We start from the raw sequence: 8,624 nt of genomic DNA, 5'->3' as shown, positions 1-8,624 counted from the left end.
AAGGGATTCCTGCCCGCAGTAGTAGATATAATGGTCATCTGAGTTAAATTCACCCATTCCAGTACATTTTAGTTTGCTGATTCCTAGAATGTCGACGTTCACTCTTGCCATCTCCTGTTTGACCACTTCCAATTTGCCTTGATTCATGGACCTAACATTCTAGGTTCCTATGCAATATTGTTCTTTACAGCATTGGACCTTGCTTCTATCACCAGTCACATCCACAGCTGGGTATTCTTTTTGCTTTGACTCCATCCCTTCATTCTTTCTGTAGTTATTTCTCCACTGATCTCTAGTAGCATATTGGGTACCTATTGACCTGGGGAGTTTCTCTTTCAGTATCCTATCATTTTGCCTTTTCATACTGTTCATGGGGTTTTCAAGGCAAGAATACTGAAGTGGTTTGCCATTTTCTTTTCCAGTGGACTACATTCTGTCAGACCTCTCCACCATGACCCGCCCATTTGGGTGGCCCCACAGGGCATGGCTTAGTTTCATTGAGTTATATAAGGCTGTGGTCCTAGTGTGATTAGATTTACTAGTTTTCTGTGAGTATGGTTTCTGTGTGTCTGCCCTCTGATGCCCTCTTGCAACACCTAGCGTCTTACTTGGGTTTCTCTTACCTTGGACAAGGGGTATCTCCTTACTGCTGCCCCTCCTGACCTTGAACGTGGAGTAGCTCCTCTAGGCCCTCCTGCACCCATGAAGCCATCACTCCTTGGACGTGGGATTGCTCCTCTCGGCCACCGCCCCTGACCTTGGATGTGGGGTAGCTCCTCTTGGCTGCTCCTGTGCTGTCACAGCCTGGCACTCTTTGCCGCCGCCCCTGACCTTGGATGCGGGGTAGCTCCTCTTACCAGACCACTCCCATAATAAACATTTTAAGATAACAGGATTTGTCAGAAGATTCTTAAGAAGGAGAAACACTCCTCCAGCAGGACACATTGTTCTTATATAATCATTGGTACAGAGTTTAAGGAAAAACACATCCTTCAGCAAGATGAGCTGTTTTATTGTAAAATCATTCAGTTCAGTTCAATTCAGCCGCTCAGTCGTGTCCAACTCTTTGCGACCCCGTGAACTGCAGCACACCAGGCCTCCCTGTCCATCACCAACTCCCAGAGTTTGCTCAAACTCATGTCCATTGAGTTGGTGATGCCATCCAACCATCTCATCCTCTGTCGTCCCCTTCTCCTCTGGCCTTCAATCTTTCCTAGCATCAGGGTCTTTTCAAATCAGTCAGCTCTTCGCAGCAGGTGGCCAAAGTATTGGAGTTTCAGCTTTGACATCAGTCCTTCCAATGAACATCCAGGACTGATTTCCTTTAGGATGGACTGGTTGGACCTCCTTGCAGCCCAAGGGACTCTCAAGAGTCTTCTCCAACACCACAGCTCAAAAGCACCAATTCTTCGGCACTCAGCTTTCTTCACAGTCCAACTCTCACATCCATACATGACTACTGGAAAAACCATGGCCTTGACTAGACAGACCTTTGTTGGCAAAGTAATATCTCTGCTTTTTAATATGCTTTCTAGGTTGGTCATAACTTTTCTTCTTTGCTAGATAATCATTAGCTCTGGGCTTAAAGAAAAAAAGCAAGAACAAAACGTTTTATGTGACTAAGACTAAGGAATAAAGAAAAGAATTGTTTGTCCTTTTCTCCTCCCTTTCTCCTCATTAGGAACCGGACTTCTTATCAACCTACCTAAGAATTAACTCTCTCAACATGGCTGAGTCGACTGAGTGAGCACACAGAGAAGCAACACATAGATCCATCTCATCACAAAAGTCTTAGACAGAGCAAAAATAAAAGCCCATGGCTCCCATGGTCCTCTGAGAAAACCAGTTCTGATAGTTTATGATACCAGCCCATTCTGTTTCAATTAAGTATGTCTTTGCAGATCATTTTATGCAACTACATATACATTAACAGGGTTTCCCTGGTGGCTCAGTGGGTAAAGAGTCTATCTGCAGTGCGGGAGAACCATGTTCAATCCCTGGTTTAGGAAGAGCCCCTGGAAAAGGAAATGGCAACCCACTCCATTATTCTTGCCTGGAGAATTCCATGGATAGTGGAGCCTGGGGGCTACAGGCCATGAGGTTGCAAAGAGTCAGACACGACTGAGTGATTAACACTATACATTAACACACACATGCACTCCTATATGTGTACACATACATGCACACACAGAATTTGCCATGTAAAATGGATTATTTTAATTTTTCCATCTTGCCTTTTTATTTTCATTTAATAGGGTCCTGGAGATATTTCTATAATTAAAAAATGTAAAGAGGTTTACTTTATCCTTTTTGATACTGATTTAGTACTTTGAAACATTTTGTTATTTAATAAATTATTATCTTATTAATGCATATGTGTTTCTGTTTCTTTGCTGTCATAGAGAATGTTTTATACATCTATGTACATACAATTTTTTGTATGTAGAAGTATCCATTTAATGAAATTTATGAAATTGTAAGTGCTATGAAAGTGAAAGAAAGCCATTTGTTTTCTAAAGAAGTGAAAGTGAAAGTTGCTTAGTCATGTCTGACTCTTTGTGACCCCATGGACTGCAGCCCACCAGGCTCTACTGTCCATGGGATTATCCAGGCAAGAATACTGGAGTGGGTTGCCATTCCCTTCTTCAGGGGATCTTCCTGACCCAGGGATCAAACCTAGATCTCCTGCATTGCAGGCAGATTCTTTATCTTTTGAGCTACCAAAGAACCCTAAAGAAAAACACATTGTTAATGAAGACAGTGACCATTTGCCCTTCAAATTGTTTAAATAATTATACTTCTATTAACAGTGAATGAGCAGGTACACTTTGCATTCTCCACAAATTGGGAACTACTGGTGTTTTTTACTTTAACAATCCAAACATACTTTACCTACATACATTTTTTTGACCCCTAGTGCTTTTGAGCAACTTTTTCTCTATGAATTGGCACTCTGGTATTTAACACTGGGCATATCCTTATCTTTGATCATTTTTCTTTAAGGTTTTCTCTTTTTATTTGTAGAAATTATTTCTATATCTTAGTATTTTGATTTTGTATTTTCACATATTTTATTCTAACATACAAGCTTTTACTTTGCTTATGTATTAATGTGGTTGTCCTTAATTCTTACATTGTCAAGTATGTATTCCACTTTGACTTCAAAGTAAAGAAACTGCCTGCAATGCAGGAGACAAAAAAGACCAGGTTTGATCCCTAGATCAGAAATATCCCCTGGAGGAGGAAATGACAACCCACTCTAGTATTCTTGCCTGAAAAATCCCTTGGACAGAGGAGCCTCACAGGCTACAGTCCATGGGGTTGCAAAGAGTTGGACATGACTGAGAGACATTCACTGCTGCTTACTGACCCATGCCATATGACTCAGAAAATATGATACAGTTTCATAAAAAACACAGCACACACTCACCCACAAATGCAGTTTACATACACACTTCACTGATCAACATGCTTGTTGAGGATATCAGAAATGATAAGATGATATGTTCTTTATCTTCTGTTATCTTAGATAAAAATGGTAAATTTTATTTTTAATTTATTTTTTATTTTTTAATATAAATTTATTTATTTTAATAGGAGGCTAATTACTTTACAATATTGTATTGGTATTGCCATACACTGACATAAATCCGCAATGGGTGTAAATGTGTTCCCTATCCTGAAGCCCCCTCCCATCTCCCTCTCCATACAATCCCTCTGGGTCATCCCAGTGCACCAGCCACAAGCATCCTGTATCATGCATCAAACCTGGACTGGGGATTCGTTTCACATATGATAATATACATGTTTCAATGCCATTCTTCCTAATCCTCTCACCCTAGCCCTCTCCCACAGAGTCCGAAAGACTGTTCTATCCCATAACTTCATGGGAAATGGATGGGGAAACAGTGGAAACGGTGTCAGACTTTATTTCTCTGGGCTCCAAAATCACTGCAGATGGTGACTGCAGCCATGAAATTAAAAGACGCTTACTCCTTGGAAGGAAAGTTATGACCAACCTAGATAGCATATTCAAAAGCAGAGACATTACTTTGACAACAAAGATCCATCTAGTCAAGGCTATGGTTTTTCCTGTGATCATGTATGGATGTGAGATTTGGACTGTGAAGAAGGCTGAGCGCTGAAGAATTGATGCTTTTGAAGTGTGGTGTTGGAGAAGACTCTTGAGAGTCCCTTGGACTGCAAGGAGATCCAACCAGTCCATCCTAAAGGAGATCAGCCCTGGGATTTCTTTGGAAGGAATGATGCAAAAGCTGAAACTCCAGTACTTTGGCCACCTCATGCGAAGAGTTGACAAATTGGAAAAGACTCTGATGCAGGGAGGGATTGGGGGCAAGAGGAGAAGGGGACGACAGAGGATGAGATGGCTGGATGGCATCACTGACTCGATGGACATGAGTCTGAGTGAACTCTGGGAGTTGGTGATGGACAGGGAGGCCTGGCGTGCTGCGATTCATGGGGTCGCAAAGAATCAGACACGACTGAGAGACTGATCTAATCTGATCTGATCTGATATATCTACGTCTCTTTTGCTGTCTCACATACAGGGTAATCGTAACCATCTTTCTAAATTCCATATATATGCGTTAGTATGCTGTATTGGAGAAGGCAATGGCACCCCACTCCAGTAATTTTGCCTGGAAAATCCTATAAATGAAGGAGCCTGGTGGGCTGCAGTCCATGGAGTCGCGAAGAGGCGGACACAAATAAGCGACTTCACTTTCACTTTTCACTCTCATGCATTGGAGAAGGAAATGACAACCCACTCCAGTGTTCTTGCCTGGAGAATCCCAGGGATGGGGGAGTCTGGTGGGCTGCCATCTATGGGGTCGCACAGAGTCAGACACAACTGAAGCGACTTAGCAGCAGCAGCAGCAGTATACTGTAATGGTGTTTTTCTTTCTGGCTTACTTCACTCTGTATAATAGGCTCCAGTTTCATCTACCTCATTAGAACTGATTCAAGTGTATTCTTTTTAATGGCTCAGTAATACTCCATTGTGTATATGTACCACAGATTTCTTATCCATTCATCTGCTGATAGACATCTAGGTTGCTTCCATGTCCTGGCTATTTTAAACAGTGCTGTGATGAACATTGGGGTACATGTGTCTCTTTCAATTCTGGTTTCCTTGGTGTGTATGCCCAGAAGTGGGATTACTGGGTCGTGTGGCAGTTCTATTTCCAGTTTTTAAAGGAATCTCCACACAGTTCTCCATAGTGGCTGTACTAGTTTACATTCCCACCAACAGTGTAAGAGGGTTCCCTTTTCTCCACACCCTCTCCAGCATTTACTGCTTGTAGACTTTTGGATAGCAGCCATTCTGACTGGCGTGAATTTGTACCTCACTGTGGTTTTGATTTGCATTTCTCTGATAATGAGTGATGTTGAGCATCTTTTCATGTGTTTGTTAGCCATCTGTATATCTTCTTTGGAGAAATGTCTATTTAGTAATTTGGCCCATTTTTTTAATTGGGTCGTTTATTGAACTGCAGGAGTTGCTTGTATATTTTTGAGATTAATTCTTTGTCAGTTGCTTGATTTGCTATTATTTTCTCCCATTCTGAAGGCTGTCTTTTCACCTTGCTTATAGTTTCTTTTGTTGTGCAGAAGCTTTTAATTTTAATTAGGTCCCATTTGTTTATCTTGCTTTTATTTCCAATATTCTGGGAGGTGGAATAAATCCTGCTGTGATTTATGTTTGAGAGTGTTTTGCCTATGTTCTCCTCTAGGAGTTTTATAGTTTCTGGTCTTACATTTAGATCTTTAATCCATTTTGAGTTTATTTTTGTGTATGGTGTTAGAAAGTGTTCTAGTATCATTCTTTTACAAGTGGTTGACCAGATTTCCCAGCACCACTTGTTAAAGAGATTGTCTTTTCTCCATTGTACATTCTTGCCTCCTTTGTCAAAGATAAGGTGTCCATAGGTGCATGGATTTATCTCCGGGCTTTCTATTTTGTTCCATTGATCTATATTTCTGTCTTTGTGCCAGTACCATACTGTCTTGATGACTGTGACTTTGTAATACAGCCTGAAGTCAGGCACGTTGATTCCTCCAGTTCCATTCTTCCTTCTCAAGATTGCTTTGGCTATTCGAGGTTTTTTGTATTTCCATACAAATTGTGAAATTATTTGTTCTAGCTCTGTGAAGAATGCTGTTGGTAGCTTGATAGGGATTGCATTGAATCTATAGATTGCTTTGAGTAGTATACTCATTTTCACTATATTGATTCTTCCGATCCATGAGCATGGTATATTTCTCCATCTATTAGTGTCCTCTTTGATTTCTTTCACCAGTGTTTTACAGTTTTCTATATATAGGTCTTTTGTTTCTTTAGATAGATATATTCCTAAGTATTTTATTCTTTCCATGGTGAATGGAATTGTTTCCTTAATCTCTCTTTCTGTTTTCTCCTTATTTGTGTATAGGGATGCAAGGGATTTCTGTGTGTTGATTTTATATCCTGCAATTTTACTATATTCATTGATTAGTTCTAGTAATTTTCTGGTGGAGTCTTTAGGGTTTTCTATGTAGAAGATCATGTCATCTGCAAACAGTAGAGTTTTACTTCTTCTTTCCCAATTTGGATTCCTTTTATTTCTTTTTCTGCTCTGATTGCTCTGGCCAAAACTTCCAAAACTATGTTGAATAATAGTGGTGATAGTGGGCACCCTTGTCTTGTTCCTGACTTTAGGGGAAATGCTTTCAATTTTTCACCATTGAGGATAATGTTTGCTGTGGGTTTGTCATAAATGGCTTTTATTATGTTGAGGTATGTTCCTTCTATTCCTGCTTTCTGGAGAGTTTTTATCATAAATGGATGTTGAATTTTGTCAAAGGCTTTCTCTGCATCTATTGAGATAATCATATGGCTTTTATTTTTCAACTTGTTAATGTGGTGTATTACATTGATTGATTTGCGGATATTGAAGAATCCTTGCATCCCTGGGATAAAGCCCACTTGGTCATGGTATATGATCTTTTCAATGTGTTGTTGGATTCTGATTGCTAGAATTTTGTTAATTATTTTTTTTTGCATCTATGTTCATCAGTGATATTGGCCTGTAGTTTTCTTTTTTTGTGGCATCTTTGTCTGATTTTGGTATTAGGGTGATGGTGGCCTCATAGAATGAGTTTGGAAGTTTACCTTCCTCTGCAATTTTCTGGAAGAGTTTGAGTAGTATAGGTGTTAGCTCTTGTCTAAATTTTTGGTAGAATTCAGCTGTGAAGCCATCTGGACCTGGGCTTTTGTTTGCTGGAAGATTTCTGATTACAGTTTCAGTTTCTGTGCTTTTGATGGGTGTATTAAGATTTTCTATTTCTTCCTGGTTCAGTTTTGGAAAGTTGCACTTTTCTAAGAATTTGTCCATTTCTTCCACGTTGTCCATTTTATTGGCATATAATTGCTGATAGTAGTCTCTTATGATCCTTTGTATTTCTGTGTTGTCTGTTGTGATCTCTCCATTTTCATTTCTAATTTTATTGATTTGATTTTTCTCCCTTTGTTTCTTGATGAGTCTGGCTAATGGTTTGTCAATTTTATTTATCCTTTCAAAGAACCAGCTTTTGGCTTTGTTGGTTTTTGCTATGGTCTCTTTTGTTTCTTTTGCATTTATCTCTGCCCTAATTTTTAAGATTTCTTTCCTTCTACTAACCCTGGGGTTCTTCATTTCTTCCTCTTCTATTTGCTTTAGGTGTAGAGTTAGGTTATTTATTTGACTTTTTTCTTGTTTCTTGAGGTATGCCTGCATTGCTATGAACCTTCCCCTTAGCACTGCTTTTACAGTGTCCCACAGGTTTTGGGTTGTTGTGTTTTCATTTTCATTCATTTCTATGCATGTTTTGATTTCTTTTTTGATTTCTTCTGTGATTTGTTGGTTATTCAGCATCATGTTGTTCAGCCTCCATATGTTGGAATTTTTAATAGTTTTTCTCCTGTAATTGAGATCTGATGTTACTGCATTGTGGTCAGAAAAGATGCTTGGAATGATTTTAATTTTTTTGAATTTACCAAGGCTAGATTTATGGCCCAGGATGTGATCTATCCTGGAGAAGGTTCCATGTGTGCTTGAAAAAAGATGAAATTCATTGTTTTGGGGTGAAATGTCCTATAGATATCAATTAAGTCTAACTGGTCTATTGTATCAATTAAAATTTGTGTTTCCTTGTTTATTTTCTGTTTAGATGATCTATCCATAGGTGTGAGTGGGGTATTAAAGTCTCCCAGTATTATTGTGTTATTGTTAATTTCCCCTTCATACTTGTTAGCATTTGTCTTACATATTGTAGTGCTCCTATGTTGGGTGCATATGCATTTATAATTGTTATATCTTCTTCTTCGATTGATCCTTTGATCATAATCTAGTGTCCTTCTTTGTCTCTTTTCACAGCCTTTGTTTTAAAGTCTATTTTATCTGATATTAGTATTGCTACTCCTGCTTTCTTTTGGTCTCCATTTGCATGAAGTATCTTTTTCCAGCCCTTCACTTTCAGTTTGTATGTGTCCCTTGTTTCAAGGTGGGTCTCTTGTAGACAACATATACAGGAGTTTTTTTATCCATTCAGCCAGTCTTTGTCTTTTTTGGGGCATTCAACCTATT

This window comes from Bubalus kerabau, chromosome 10, assembly GCF_029407905.1.
Source record: "Bubalus kerabau isolate K-KA32 ecotype Philippines breed swamp buffalo chromosome 10, PCC_UOA_SB_1v2, whole genome shotgun sequence".
Taxonomy (NCBI): domain Eukaryota; kingdom Metazoa; phylum Chordata; class Mammalia; order Artiodactyla; family Bovidae; genus Bubalus; species Bubalus kerabau.
This window is presented reverse-complemented; position numbering follows the sequence as displayed.